The 15,674-nt window shown below is 54.2% G+C and overlaps 1 long non-coding RNA gene across 1 annotated transcript in view; it reads left to right on the top strand.

Moving 5' to 3' along the window:
• The window catches only part of LOC147965516 (uncharacterized), a 63,999-nt gene extending 51,065 nt beyond the window's left edge, over positions 1 to 12,934 (top strand). Inside the window, exon 3 of the long non-coding RNA XR_015608383.1 lies at positions 12,637 to 12,934. This is a non-coding gene — a long non-coding RNA (uncharacterized LOC147965516). The remainder of the gene's footprint in view (positions 1 to 12,636) is intronic.
• Positions 12,935 to 15,674: the final 2,740 nt, after the last annotated feature.

The raw sequence follows: 15,674 nt of genomic DNA, 5'->3' as shown, positions 1-15,674 counted from the left end.
ATGACTTGGTCTTGGATGCCACCTTTGCCACGGATAGGCGAGCCGCTTGTTTCTCGCGAGTTCTGATAGACGGAGGCACCAGCATCAACGTCCTGTACAAAGACACCATGGAGAAGTTAGGAATCAAGCAAAGACAGCTTCAGAACAGCCGGACTGTGTTCCACGGCATTGTTCCTGGGCTTTCCTGCTCACCAATCGGCAAGATCCTGATGGACGTCCTCTTTGGAGACAAAGATCACTTCCGCCGAGAGTCAGTTTGGTTTGAGGTGGTGGACCTTGAGAGCCCATACCATGGGCTACTCGGCCGACCCGCCTTGGCCAAGTTCATGGCGGTCCCCCACTACGCCTACCTCAAAATGAAGATGCCCAGTTCCAGGGGAATTCTGACTGTAGCCGGCGACTACCGGAAGTCGTCTGCCTGTGCGGCTGAGAGCAGTCGGCTAGCCGAGTCCCTGGTGATCGCAGCCGAGAAGCGGCTCCTGGAGTGGGTTGTGGCGATGGCCGGCAAGCAGCTAGAGGTGTCACCCAACCCAAAGGAGTTGGGGGCTGAGGGTTCGTTCAAGCCGGCCAAAGAGACAAAGAAGATACCCCTGGATCCGGAGCACCCGAAGAGGCACGCTGTCGTAGGCGCAAACCTTGACAGCAAATAGGAAGGCGAGCTCATCGATTTCCTCCATGAGAATCGGGACATCTTCGCATGGTCCCCCAAAGACATGCCAGGTGTACCAACGGAATTCGCCGAGCACAAGTTACATATCCGATCTGATGCAAAGCCGGTCAGGCAGCCCCTGCGCCGCCTATCAGAAGAGAAGAGAAGAGTTGTCGGAGAAGAGATAACCCGACTCCTAGCAGCCGGCTTCATTATGGAAGTGTTCTTTCCAGAATGGCTAGCAAATCTGGTCCTGGTACTGACGAAGAACAAGCAGTGGCGAATGTGTATTGACTACACGAGCCTCAACAAGGCTTGCCCCAAGGACCCGTTTGCTCTACCAAGAATTGATCAGGTGATAGACTCCACAGCCGGATGCGAGCTATTGAGTTTTTTGGATGCATACTCAGGATATCACCAGATCAAGCTGAATCCGGCTGACAGACTGAAGACTGCCTTCATCATGCCGTTTGGAGCCTTCTGCTACCTCACCATGACGTTCGGCTTGAGGAATGCCGGCGCCACCTTTCAGCGTTGCATGCAGAAGTGCCTCCTCAAGCAGCTCGGTAGGAACGCCCACGTCTACGTGGACGACGTGGTGGTGAAGACGGAAAAGCGTGGAACACTGCTGGAGGACCTCAAGGAGACCTTTGAGAACCTACGCCGATTCCAGATCAAGCTCAACCCCGAGAAGTGTGTCTTCGGAGTACCAGCCGGCCAGCTCCTTGGCTTCCTAGTCTCTGAACGCGGCATAGAATGCAACCCTGTAAAGATCAAGGCCATTGAGAGAATGGAGGTACCCAGCCGACTGCTGGATGTGCAAAAGTTCACCGACTGCTTGGCGTCCATCAGCCGATTCATCAGTCGGCTGGGCGAGAAAGCTCTCCCCTTATACCAACTCATGAAGAAGACCACTTTTTTCGAGTGGAACCACAAGGCGGACGAAGCTTTTCTCTAGTTGAAAAAGATGCTGACTACTCCACCCGTTCTGGCGGCTCCGACTCCTAAGGAACCTATGCTCCTGTACATCGCCGCCACCAGCCGGGTAGTCAGCACGGTCATTGTAGTGGAACGCAAGGAGGAAGGCAAGGCGTTACCTGTCCAGAGACCAGTATATTACCTGAGCGAAGTACCGTCGACCTCCAAGCAGAACTACCCCCACTACCAGAAGATGTGCTATGGCGTACACTTTACCGCCAAGAAATTGAAGCCTTACTTTCAAGAGCATCCAATCACTGTGGTCTGCACGGCCCCACTTGCCGAGATCATCGGAAGCCGAGATGCTTCCGGCCGAGTGGCCAAGTGGGCCATAGAGCTGGCTCCTTACACCATCCACTACCAGCCCCGCACCGCCATCAAGTCACAAGCACTGGCCGACTTTCTCGTCGACTGGGCCGAGACCCAGTACCTGCCTCCAGCGCCCGACTCCACCCATTGGCGGATGCATTTCGACGGCTCCAAGATGCGCACCGGCTTGGGAGCCGGCGTCATCCTCACTTCCCCTAAAGGCGACAAGCTCAAATACGCACTGCAAATCCATTTTGCCGCCTCCAACAACGTCGCCGAGTACGAGGCACTCATTCACGGGCTCTGGCTTGCCAAAGAACTTGGCATTCGCCGGATCCTGTGTTATGACGACTCGGACTTAGTGGTCCAACAGTCATCTGGCGACTGGGACGCCAAAGATGCGAACATGGCGAGTTACCATTTCCTCGTGCAGCAACTCAGCGGGTATTTCGAGGGGTGCGAGTTCCTCCATGTGCCAAGAGACGACAACGACCAAGCAGACGCCTTGGCACGAATCGGCTCTACCCGCCAAGCAATAACATCCGGCGTTGCCCTTCAACGCCTCCTCAAGCCGTTTGTCAAGCCTTCACCAGAATCAGATTCCATCTTTGTGCCGGCTCCTCCCGAAGAAGTCGGATCCGACTCCAGAGCCTCGGTAGACGGCATGGGGATTTTGGCAGATGGCTCCAAAGCCGGCACAGTCGAGGCCGGCCCAGGGACCGCAGTACCCGGCCCGGGGACTGCGGCGGCGGACTCGAAGACTCCAGAACTCGGCCCAAGAACCGCGCCAGTCGGCCTGGGGACTTCATTAACCTAGCAAGCGGTTGTTGATTCCAACCCACCGCCTCCCAGCCCAACCGCCCTCGTCCAAGTCGCAGTTCTGGCAGTCGAAGAAATAGCAGCACCCTCATGGGCCCAGCCCATCCTCAAATTCCTGGTGAACAAAGAGCTGCCGACTGATGAGACCTCAGCTCGGCAAGTACAACGCTGAGCGGCAGCCTACACCATAGTCAACAGAGAGCTGGTCAAGCGCAGCGTCACTGGTGTCTACCAGCGCTGCGTAGAGCCAGAGCAAGGCCAAGAAATTCTCAAAGATATCCATCAAGGCGAGTGCGGCCACCATGCGGCTTCAAGAGCACTCGTCGGAAAATCCTTTCGACACGGTTTCTTCTGGCCGACTGCCTTAGAAGAGGCCAAGGAATTGGTCCAAAAATGCAAAGGGTGCCAGAAGTTCAGCTCCAAGCCGCACCAGCCGGCTTCTGCACTCAAGACCATCCCCATTGCCTGGCCTTTCGCAGTTTGGGGTCTAGACATGGTGGGACCATTCAAGACAGCACGAGGTGGCTTAACTCACTTACTTGTCGCAGTGGACACATTCACCAAGTGGATAGAAGCGAAGCCAATCAAGAAACTGAACGGTCCGACTGCCGTGACTTTCATCTCCGATATCACAATTCGGTACGGCATACCACACAGCATCATCACCGACAACGGCACAAATTTTGCCAAAGGCGCCTTGGCCCGTTTTTGCGCAACACAGGGCATCCGAATGGACCTAGCGTTCGTCGCCCATCCACAGTCAAACGGCCAGGTGGAGCGAGCAAACGGCCTCATCATGTCCGGCATCAAGCCCCGGTTGATCGATCCTCTGGAGCGCTCAGCTGGCTGCTGGCTCGACGAGCTGCCAGCCGTCCTCTGGAGTCCGCGCACGACTCCAAACAAGTCAACCGGCTTCACGCCTTTCTTCCTCGTCTACGGTGCCGAAGCCGTCATCCCAATGGACATAGAGTTCGACTCCCCACGAGTCACCATGTACACTGAGGAGGAAGCAGAAGAAGCACGTCAAGACGGCGTCGATCTGCTGGAAGAGGGCCGGCTCTTGGCACTCAGCCGGTCCAGCATCTACTAGCAGAGCTTGCGCCGATACCACAACAGGAAGGTCAAGCCAAGATCTTTCCAAGAAGGCGACCTTGTGCTCCGGCTGATCCAGCGAACAGCCGGCCAGCACAAGCTGTCGGCGCCTTGGGAAGGCCCTTTCATCATCAGCAAAGTGCTGGGCAACGACTCCTACTACCTGATTGACGCTCAGAAGCCCCGAGCACGCAAGAGGGACGACTCCGGCAAGGAGACAGAACGGCCATGGAATGCAAATCTCCTCCGAAGATTTTACAGTTGACGCAGTATGTACCACGCCACCTTTTGTATTTAAGTACCAAGACTTCGGGCCCCCCGAGACGAGCTCGGGGACTGCCCTCTTTTGTCTGTATGATAAAAATTATGCCTACAAGTATGTTACTCTTTGTTATGCCGCTTGGCACCGGGCTCGACAAGTCGGCCCGGGGACTTGCCGCCTTGCACTATGAAATGCTTCCTGCAGCCGGACAAGTAGTGTGTAACTCCTAAACCGTCTCCTGTCAGAAGCCGCAGCTTGCAGAGCGACTGTACGGTGAGCAGGAGTAAGGTAGAATGGGCGCTCGCATGAAAAATGGCTAAGGACTCAAAGCATAAAACATAGCTCAAGCCGGCTTCTAGCCTTTTTCTCGCAAACCGACTGTTAACCAGTCGGCTCACCGCCTCCTATTCAACTTGCTCAGAAACTCTAAAACGGCTAAGTACTTGCCTTCCCAAAGTAGCCAAGCATTTGATCCAGCGGCAGTCCGCAGAGCGGCTGTCCGATTGGCAAGGCAGGCAACTAAGAAAAAGCGGCAACGAAAAAAAAAGCCAAAAGAGCAATGAGCAAGAAAAGATAGAATTCAGATAAATATTTACATAACATAGGCCCTTGGCCGAATCTTCGAGCAGAAGTTCAAAATACACCCCGCGGGTGGAATTGTGCGAATTAACAAGTTCTTCAGAGACTACTAAAGCAGATAAAATAAAGATAAAGCGGCAGCCTAAGATGCGGCAGACGGATTCGGAGGGTCGGAGGAGGAGGCGGCGTCAGGCGTTGGGGCGGCCGGCCGGGCAGTCTCGGCTTGATCGCCTCCGGCAGCAGTCGGCTCGGTCGCACGCGGCTCGTTGCTGGAGGCGCGGTCGAGCTAAGGCTGGTCGTCCGCTCCGTCTTCTGGTGCCTCCGTCTCGCCTCCGTCCTCCGCCTCGCCTTCCTCCTTGACGCTGGAGCCGATCACCTCCACCGAGTCCTCGCCGTAGTCTGGGTTCATCCCAAACCACTCCGGCGGTACCTCCTTGCCGTCTTCAGACCGCTCGGGGACGAAGATGCTGGTGTCGGTGTACTCGGCGATCACCGCAGCACGCTTGACGAGGGCGTCTTCCACAGCTGCCAGCTCCGGCTGGGCCTCTGACCGGAGGGTGGCCAGCCGGTCTAGATCCAGCCTCGGATACCACGCCTTGATGAACTCCAAGGCCTGGCGCGCTCTAGCTCGGGCTGAGGAACCCTTCCAGGTCTCAAGATGACCAGCCGCGACCTCTAGCCAGTCGGCAGTCAGGCTGGGGGTGCGCGGAGCCTACATGTCCGGCCACAGGGCGGCAATCGCCTGGGCGCCGACACGTTGAAGCCGGCGCAGCATCCGGTGAGTCGGCCGAAGGCGAGCCTCGATGCTCAGGATATGCTCATTAAGGGTTCGGGGGGCGTCAGCGGCGATCTCTGCACCTTCCGCCCTTCGACCTTCACGGCCAGCCTCGATGGCTTGGATGGCGTCCTGTGAGTGCCCAGGGAAGAAGTCTGCCAAGACGGAAGAAACGAAGAAGCAAGTCAAAAACCAGGAGTCGGCACAACTTATAATCGGCAGCTCGAAGAAAGAAAGTAAAGAAACTCACCATCAACGATGTCTTCAATCTCATGGAAGCCGGAGGCCAGCATCGCCTCCTTGTCAGTCCAGGAGGAGCGCTCGCTCGCGAACTCGGCCAGGAGGGCGGTTTCCGCCTCCTTCGCCTCCTTCTGCGTCTTCGCAAGCAGCCCCCTTTGCTCTGCCAATTGTGTGGCCAGCAGATCGCGCTCTGTGGCGAGCTTGCTGCACTCCTCCCCCTTGGCGCGCAACACGGAGTTGGTGTCGCTCAGCTGCTGTTGAAGAACAACGTTGGCTTCTGAAGAGAAGGAAGAAAGAAGGCGTTAAGTCATCAATAAAGAAGGTCGCCGGGGAGATCCGGCCCGACTGCTCAGCAGTCGGCCCGAATCTCGGGGATTACAGCCCGCGGGTGCGCCAGCGTGCCCCCGCAAAGAAGAAAAAAGGACTTACTTCGGCTCTCCGACAAGTCGGCGGTCCGCTTGCCCAGCTCTTCAATGTTACGGTTGAAGGCAGTAACGCGGAGGTTGTGGTAGTCCCGCGACAAGTGTTTCAGACAAAAGTTAGTACCCGGAGCTCACCAATTGGAGTTCTGGGCCGCCTGCTCAGCAGCCGGCCCGAAACTCGGGGACTACACCCAGTGGGTGCGCTGGCGCGCCCCCACAGAGAGGAACAAGAAAACAAGGACCAAAGAAAAAACATACCCGGACGACTGCCCGCGATGCCAGGTGCGCCTTGGTGCAGTTTTGGATGGCGTCGCCCTCAGCTCGAAGCTTCGCCTGGACGTCCAGAAGCGCCTGGTTCAGCGGCCCTATGCCGCCTCCTCGCACCCACCCAATGGGCGCGACGCTCGTCGCTTCGGCGTCTGGGATCGCCGAGCTGGCGGTGTTGGCCTCCAGGGGGCAGGGTGCCGAAGTCGCCTTCTCCAGACGGCGGCGCGTTGGCGAGCCGACTTGGAGGAGTAACCTCGCCACGGCCTTGTCTTCGGTCGGCGGCACCAGAGGGTCCGCTGGCTGTTTGCCCTGCACACTCCCAGACGGAGGTGGAGGCGGCGGTAGAACGATCATGTCCGGCGTAGAGGAGTCGCCGCCTTCCTTCTCCATGATGGGGTTCTCGCGGCCGGCTTCCCCAGTCTGCCCCGTGAACTCTGGAGGCGGCGGCGCAGAGTTCAGCGGGGTAACAAGCACCGCCGATTGGCGGCGCGCGGCCTCCTCAGCCTGCCGCTTCATCGCGACGGCGGCTTCGGCCTCCGCCAGTTTCTTCTTGGCGGAGGCCTCCGCCTTATCGGCCTCCGCCTTCTCCAGGCGGGCGGCCTCTTCCTCGTTGCGCTTCTCCTGCGCATTCCGCTCCATCGCCTCCCGGAGGTCAGCAGCGGGGTCAATCCGCCGAGTGGTCGCGGACGTCTCCGTTGACCCCATGACGGAGGCGGCGGCAACCCTCTCAATTGTGAGGGGAGCCCTGAAGCAAGGGAAGCAAGTAAAAGACTCAGACAAAGCCACAAAGAAAGAATAAAGCATGGAGACGGAATACTCACGCGGAGACCAGTGGCGGCTTCTTCACTTCCTTACGGAAGCGGATGGCCTTCACAGCCGCCTCGTCCCGCCGGGTCGCCGCAGCCGAATCCTTGGGCTTCTTCGGCCGATTGACGAACAAGGTCGGCACGGCCCTACGCTTCTTCCTGCCGCCTGGAGCACCCGGCGCGGCAGAAGAGCCTGCGCCAGGCTGGCTGGCTCCTGGCCGTTGGCGGGGAGCGACTTCTCCCTCGGCCTCGTCGTCAGGCCAGTCGGCAAAAGTGGCCGAAGGCCTGGAGCCACCTGCTGCTCCTCCTCCTCCCTTTGCGTCGTCTTCTAAAGCCGCCGCTCCCAGATCGGGGTCGTCGACGTCGCTCTCTGCCCGGTCAGCAAGGAACTCGCGGGCCGGCCCCGAGGTGCCGGCTGGTGGATGGAGGAGGGGTTTCTGACCAAGGCCGACTGGTCAGGTCGCACAAAACAGACTCGGCAAGAAAGAAGACAATCCAAAGAAAGAAAAGGCAACTCACTACGGGTGGGGGGGAGGGGGGGTTGGCGCGGGAGTACGGCTCCTTGCCGAACCGCCAATCCTCGAGGAGCTTGCTGTCCGAGAGGTAGTTCACCATGTAGGCCACCTCCTCGTGAGGCATGTCCTTGGTGCACATCCGACTCGGGTCACGGTGCCCGCTCATTTGGCATATCATGTGGGGGCGACCTTGGAGCGGAAGAACTCGGCGCGCCACGAAGGCGGCCAGCAGGCCTGGACCAGTCAAGCCCTCCGACTGCGTCAGCACTCAGAGTCGCGTGACGGTGCCGGCTCCCGCATGCGTCAGTGACTTGGCCCGGTACGACCAGTTGGGCAGTCTCCCAGCCGGCGGGCTGGCTTCGAAAGCCAGCAGGTTGACCCAGTCGCCCCTCGCGGAGATGCTCCTGACGTAGAAGTACGACCGCTGCCACATCTTCACCGACTTTATCGGCAAGATGGCGGGGAAGGGGTTGTCGGCCCCTGACCTTCGCACGGCGATGGAAGCGCCGCATTGAGCCGGCACGCCTGTAGCCTGGGTGCCGAGCTTGGAGAAGAAGAAATCCCCCCAGAGCTCGAGGGTGGGGAGGACTCCAAGGAAGCCTTCGCACAAGGCCACGAAGGCGGACAATAGCACCACCGTGTTGGGCGTGAGGTGGTGCGGCTGGAGGCCGTAGAACTCCAAAAAAGAGCGTAAGAAGCTGCTCGCCGGCAGCCCCAACCCGCGCAGGCAGTGCGAGCGGAAGATGACCCGCTCGCCCTCCTGCGGCGCGGGGGAAATCTCCCTCCTCGGCGCAAGACGCACCCGCACGTGATCTTCGCCGGGGAGCCGACGAGTCTTGCGAAGGAACTCAATGTGGTCATCATGAACTTCTGAGCCGTCCCAGGTGCCGGAGCGCACAGGGGAGGCGCGGCGGCAGAAGAAGAGCTCATCGTGAGCTGATCGCCGCGGCGTTCGTCGGAGCTTGGGCGCACGGCGGGGAGAGGAAGAAGAAGAAGAAGGAGAAGAGCAAGGCGTAGTGGTAAGGAGGGGCGCGCGAGCCCTGCCGTGCCCCCCTCCTCCCCCTACTTATAGCCTCATGGGCTGCGAAGCCGAGGGGGCGGTCGTGGGATTTACTGCGCTCACGACCCCACGACCCCCACGTTTCCACGACAAAGTTACTGCGCGCAGTAACTCCACGGGAATCCCAACCATTCGCCTGGGCCACAGCGGATCCGCTCGGGCGCCGAGGCGCGGTAGTGGCGGGCCCCGCCTACGGGCCTGTCCCATCGCGCGCGTAGGCTGGCAGAATGGCCCGGCCACGTGTTATCACGTGACAGGCCTGGAACGGGCGGCAGCGTGGAGGCTTAGCCAGCACGCTACTTGGATCCTGCCGCGACGTTCAAAATATTGTGCGAGTCGGAGTTGGGCGAGTCCGACTCCTTCTAGCCGGCCCGGCAGAAGTCAGCCAAGAACCATGTGTCGAGCACCCGGAAAGAGAAACTGCTGAGGCTTCTCGGCCGATCGTCCGCGGCGCTTCACCAGCTTCGGGGACTATTGTCGGAGTGATGGGCCACGGGTAGGCCAACCCGAGCCCCAGAACCTTTCAAGACATCGAGGCAGGCTGCGCCCCTCAAGACTCTAGGATGAAGGGCCGCCTTCCGAGAAGTCGGCGGCAAGACGGCTAACTGCCCACTCGCGGCCGAGTCCCGGGGACGACTTCAGGGTAAGCCGACTCCTGACTGGCGACTTCCAGAGAAGCCGGCCTTGGGGAGTCGGCCCACGACTCCAGCAAAACCCCATGTCCTCATCAAGAGGGACATGACAGGGGAGTGGCTATAGAGAAGACTGCTCCCACCCCTTTCCCGAGGCAGGCATGGCTACAGTACGCCGTACTCGCGGAGATCTCCGTGCGGCGTGGCACTGTTGCCATGCCAGCCCTGCCATCAGCACCGGTGGACCGAATCCTGCGCCCACGACGGCTTGTCCGTACGGCCTTGGGGCAGCAGGTCCCACCAGCCAGCGGGACCCCAGAAGACAGCAAGTGCGCCACCAGTCGGACTCGTTGGGAGTCGGTCCCCGGGAGTCGGCCAGCTCCTCCCCTGGGGCCCACGCGCCATTAACCAGATGTGACGGAGAGTGGCAATAGTGATCGCCCGCCAGGCGGCGGGGCTGTTGCCACGACTCCATGATGAAGCCTACGTCATTAGAAGCACGGCTACAGTAATCAGCAGCCGGCAAGACCTGCCCACGGCGGACACGGCCTGTCGGCTCCGTACCTGGCCAGTCAGCGGGGCCCACCAGTCGGCGGGCCGCACCAGTCGGCGGAGAAGACGGAAGCCAGAGGCACTGACGGGTGGGCCCGTGTCCAGCCGGATTACCATTATACCCCTGGGGGGTAGGCCTATATAAACCCCCCAGGGCACCCATGCAAAGGGTTGGAACCTATTAGCTTTAGACCAGATCATATAGGAGGGAGAGAGCTAGCCTTGCCCTCTCCTACCTCCAGGAAACAGCTCAAGGAGCGATCGTGTAAACACTTTGCTATAGTGATCATGCGGAGACCCCGTAGAGCAGCAGTAGGGGTATTATCTCCCCGGAGAGCCCTGAAGCTGGGTAAGATTCGCCGACGTGCATGTCTACGCCTCATCCCGTTTCCAGGCACCGGCGACGTTCTACTCGCCCCCACCATGATAAGCCATCCTTTGGCATATGTCGCACCCAACCCCCGACACCGCCGCCGCTGCTCGCCGGCCCATGGCCTTCTGCTTGCACTCGTCATGCTATGCTTCGGCCATGGACGACCATGCATTCATGCACACGAGCATCCAATGCTCTTGCATATGCGTTGCATGCTCTTGTGCATGCCTACAACCAGCCAAAACTTTGGTTTAATACTAGGATTTGTTTAGTACTCCCGTATTAGGTAGACTTAGTTGGCCCAATGACATGTGGCCCCCTCTAGTTTATTTTAGTCTAACTACTTTTGCTAGCACATGTGATACTTACATGTGGGTCACCTTTACCATTTTGACCAGTCAACATTAACTGGTCAACTGTTGATTAACCCAGCTGGCTGGACCACCCCTGGCCCCACTGTCTTACACATAGGCCAGGGTAGCACTGGATGACAAAAGTGTTTATTGTTTTATTTCCAATTAAATTGAATCAGGAATTTTAGAATATTGTTAAGACTTTGAAAAATCATATAAAATAATCCGTAAGTCGGATGAAAATAGTATATATATATGAAAGTTGCTCAGAAATATAAGGCGAATCCGGATATGCGCTCCGTCCATCTATCACATGCCTCTAGAATGATGAACATGGAACATTTTCCCCTCTTTCGTTTGTCCGGAAAATGCCAAACTCCGGGAAAACATTCCCGGATGTTTTCCCCTCCGCCTATATCAAGTAGTACCACGTTAGTTCACCCCTAACGCAGCGTATTTTCATGTCTTGCCTTATGATGCAATTGATTGCTCTGTTATTTATTGTGTTCCCCCTTCGCTACTTCTTTTCCGGTAGACGCCAAGACCGTTCTTGATCCGGTGATCGACTACTTCACCGTCGATGATCTGTATTTGTCTGCAGAGCTTCCAGGCAAGCCCCCCTTTTGATCACCAGATATCGCCTACTCTTCTCTCTACTGCTTGCATTAGAGTAGTGTAGCATGTTACTGCTTTCCGTTAATCCTATACTGTTGCATAGCCTGTCATTGTTGCTAGAACTGTTGATACCTTACCTGCCGTCCTACATGCTTAGTATAGGTTGCTAGTACTTCATCAGTGGCCCTACATTCTTGTCCGTCTGCCATGCTATACTATTGGGCCGTGATCACTCGGGAGGTGATCGCGGGTATATACATACATATATACATGTTATACAGGTGGTGACTAAAGTCGGGTCGGCTCGTTGAGTACCCGCAAGTGATTCGGATGTGGGGGCTGAAGGGGCAGGTGGTTCCATCCAGGTAGAGGTGGGCCTAGGTTCCCGACGGCCCCCGACTGTTACCTTGAGGCGAAGCGACATGGCAGGTTGATACCACCTAGGAGAGAGGTGGGCCTGGCCCTGGTCGGCGTTCGCGGTTACTTCAAAATAACACGCTTAACGAGATCTGGGTATTTGATCTGAGTCTGGCTACTGGCCTATATGCACTAACCAACTATGTGGGAACAGTTATGGGCACTCGACGTCGTGGTATCAGCCGAAGCCTTCGTGACGGCAGCGACTGAGCGGCGCGTGCCAGGTTAGACTGGAATGCCTGCTCTTGTATAAGGGAGGCTAGGTCTGCTCGCCGGCCGCATACGCAATGTGCAGGTGTGCAATGGGCGATGGGCCCAGACCCCTGCGCGCATAGGATTTAGATCGGCGTGCTGACCTCTCTGTTGTGCCTAGGTGGGGCTGCGACGTGTTGATCTTCCGAGGCCAGGCATGACCCAGACAAGTGTGTTCGGACAAAGGGGATCGAGCGTGTTGGGAAATGTGGTGCACCCCTGCAGGGAAGTTAATCTATTCGAATAGTCGTGATCTTCGATAACAGGACGACTTGGAGTTGTACCTTGACCTTATGACAACTAGAACCGGATACTTAATAAAACACACCCTTCCAAGTGCCATATACAACCGGTGATCGCTCTCTCACAAGGCGACGAGGGGAGGATCACCGGGTAGGATTATGCTATGCGATGATACTTGGTGAACTTACCATCTACTCTCTTCTACATGCTGCAAGATGGAGGCGACCAGAAGTGTAGTCTTCATCAGGACTAGCTATCCCCCTCTTATTCCGGCATTCTGCAGTTCAGTCCACATATATTACCCCCTTTCATTGATACCAATGCATATGTAGTGTAGCTCCTTGCTTGTGAGTACTTTGGATGAGTACTCACGGTTGCTTTGCTCCCCCTTTTCCCTCCTTTTCTATACTCGATTGCTACGACCAGACGATGGAACCCAGGTGCCAGACGCCACTGTCGATGACGGCTGCTACTACTCTGGAGGTGCCTACTACTACCGCAGCCCGCTGACAATGACCATGAGTAGTTTAGGAGGATCCCAGGCAGGAGGCATGCGCCTCTTTCGATCTGTATCCCAGTTTGTGCTAGCCTTCTTAAGGCAAACTTGTTTAACTTATGTCTGTACTTAGATATTGTTGCTTCCGCTGACTCGTGTATGATCGAGCTCTTGTATTCGAGCCCTCGAGGCCCCTGGCTTGTAATATGATGCTTGTATGACTTATTTTGTTTGTAGAGTTGTATTGTGATATATTCCCGTGAGTCCCTGATCTTGATCGTACACGTTTGTGTGTATGATTAGTGTACGATTGAATTAGGGGCGTCACAATTAAGTTCATGGAACAAAGTAACAGATTAATTAAGATGACTTGATGTAGCGGGATAAACTCAAGCAATATGATGAAAACCCCATCTTGTTATCCTCGATGGCAACAATACAATATGTGTCGGTTCCCCTCCTGTCACTGGGATCGAGCACCGCAAGATTGAACCCAAAGCTAAGCACTTCTCCCATTCCAAGAAAAACCAATCTAGTTGGCCGAACCAAATCGATAGTTCAAAGAGACTTGCAAAGATATCAAATCATGCATATAAGAATTAAGAGGAGATTCAAATAATATTCATAGATAAGCTGATCAGAAATCCACAATTCATTGCATCTCGGCAAACACACCACAAAAAGAGTACTACATCAAATACATTTCCAAGAACATCGAGGAGAACACGGTATTGAGAATCAAAGAGAGAGAAGAAGCCATCTAGCTACCAGCTATGGACCCGTAGGTCTGTGGTAAACTACTCACTCTTCATCGGAGAGGCAATGGTGTTGATGTAGAAGCCCTCCGTGATCGAATCCCCCTCCAACAGGATGCCGGAAAAGTCCCCTAGATGGGATCTCACGGGTACAGAAGGTTGTGCGGTGGAAGTGTTTTCCTGGCTCTCCTGATTGGTTTGGGAATATTTGAGAATATATAGGTGAAAGAAATAGGTCGGTGGAGTCACGAGGAGCCCACAAGCATGGGGGGGCGCACCCTACCCCCTGGGCATGCCCTCCATCCTTGTGGCCACCTCGTGGCTTCCTTGACGTGTACTCCAAGTCCTCTGTATGTATTCTGGTCCAAGAAAAATCATCACGAAAGTTCCATTCCGTTTGGACTTCGTTTGATATTCCTTTTCTGCGAAACTCTAAAACAAGGAAAAAAAATAAGAACTGGCACTAGGCTCTAGGTTAATACGTTAGTCCCAAAAATAATATAAAATAGCATATTAATGCATATAAAACATCCAAAACAAATAATATAATAGCATGGAACAATAAAAAATATAGATGCGTTGGAGACATATCAAGCATCGTTGAAATATTATGCCTAGCTAGGGGCGTAAAATGATAGCGCTTGTTGGGAGGCAACCCAATGAATAAAATTTATTTTTGTCTTCTTTTCTTGTTCTTGAGTGTTTGCACAATTATGCTACTGTTATGATTGTGTTTCTTGTGTTTAAATTAGTGTTTGTGCCAAGTAAAGCCTTTGGGATCATGTTCGGTGATAATTGATTTGATCTTGTTGAAAAACAGAAACATTTGTGCCTAGTAAAACAATTTTAATATTTCATAGAAGCGCGATAAAATACTCATTTTCTTATAGAAGATTGATATCCAAATTTCCCACGTTGTCCTAATTTTCAGAATTTTGAGAAGTTTTCAGATTGCTACAACTGTTCTGTTTTTGACAGATTCTGTTTTCTTTGTGTTGTGGGCTTGTTTTGATGAATCTATGGTTTGTATTGGAGGGTATAAGGTATATGAATATAGTAGATATAATGCAAAAATTAAATATGAATGGGTTTTCAAGAGTACTTAGAGTAGTGATTTGCTTTGTTATACTAACGGATCTCACGAAGGTTTTGTTGAGTTTTGTGTGATTAAAGTTTTCAAGTTTTGGGTGAGATCACGATGGATGAAGGAATAAGGAGTAAGAAGAGCCTAAGCTTGGGGATGCGCATGGCACCCTGATGTCTACTATGCAACTTTATTCTTGTAGACTCGTGTTGGGCCTCCAAGCGCAGAGTTTTGTAGGACAGTAGCAATTTTCCTTCAAGTGGATGACCTAAGGTTTATCAATCCGTGGGAGGCGTAGGAAGAAGACGGTCTCTCTCAAACAACCCTGCAACCAAATACAAGAAAATCTCTTGTGTCCCCAACACACCTAATACAATGGCAAATTGTATAGGTGCACTAGTTCGGCGAAGACATGGTGATAAAAGTGTAATATGGATGGTAGAAATATATTTTTATAATCTGAATAAATAAAAACAGTAAGGTAGCAAATAGTAAATGGGCACAAAACGGTATTGCAATGCTTGAAACCGAGGCCTAGGGTCCGTACTTTCGCTAGTGCAATCTCTCAACAATGCTAACATAGTTGGATCATATAGCCATCCCACAACGCGCAACGAAAAATCACTCCAAAGTTCCTATCTAGCGGAGAACATACGAAGAAATCGTTTGTAGGGTACGAAACCACCTCGAACCTATTCTTTCCGATCGATCTATCCAAGATTTAGTACTAAACTAACACCAAATAATTCCAGGTTCATGATACTCAATCCAACACAAAGAACCTCAAAGAGTGCCCCAAGATTTCTACCGGAGAAACAGAAGATAAGAACGTGCATCAATCCCTATGCATAGATTACCCCAATGTTACAGAGGGAATCCGCAAGTTGAGTGCCAAAACACATATCAAGTGAATCAATATGATACCCCATTGTCAGCACGAGTATTCATATGCAAGACATATATCAAGTGCTCTCAAATCCATAAAAGTATTCAATATGATAACAATGAAATATCAAAGGGAAAAACTCAGTTCATCACAACAATATAGAGAGGGGGGAAACATCATATGATCCGACTATATTAACAAAGCCCGTGATACATCAAGATCGTGACATCTCAAGAACACAAG

The sequence above is a fragment of the Triticum urartu genome, chromosome 6A (assembly GCF_056163025.1).
Source record: "Triticum urartu cultivar PI428250 chromosome 6A, HENAU_Tu73, whole genome shotgun sequence".
NCBI lineage: Eukaryota > Viridiplantae > Streptophyta > Magnoliopsida > Poales > Poaceae > Triticum > Triticum urartu.
Note: the sequence above shows the minus strand (reverse complement) of the source record. Positions and strands in the feature narration are given on the sequence as shown.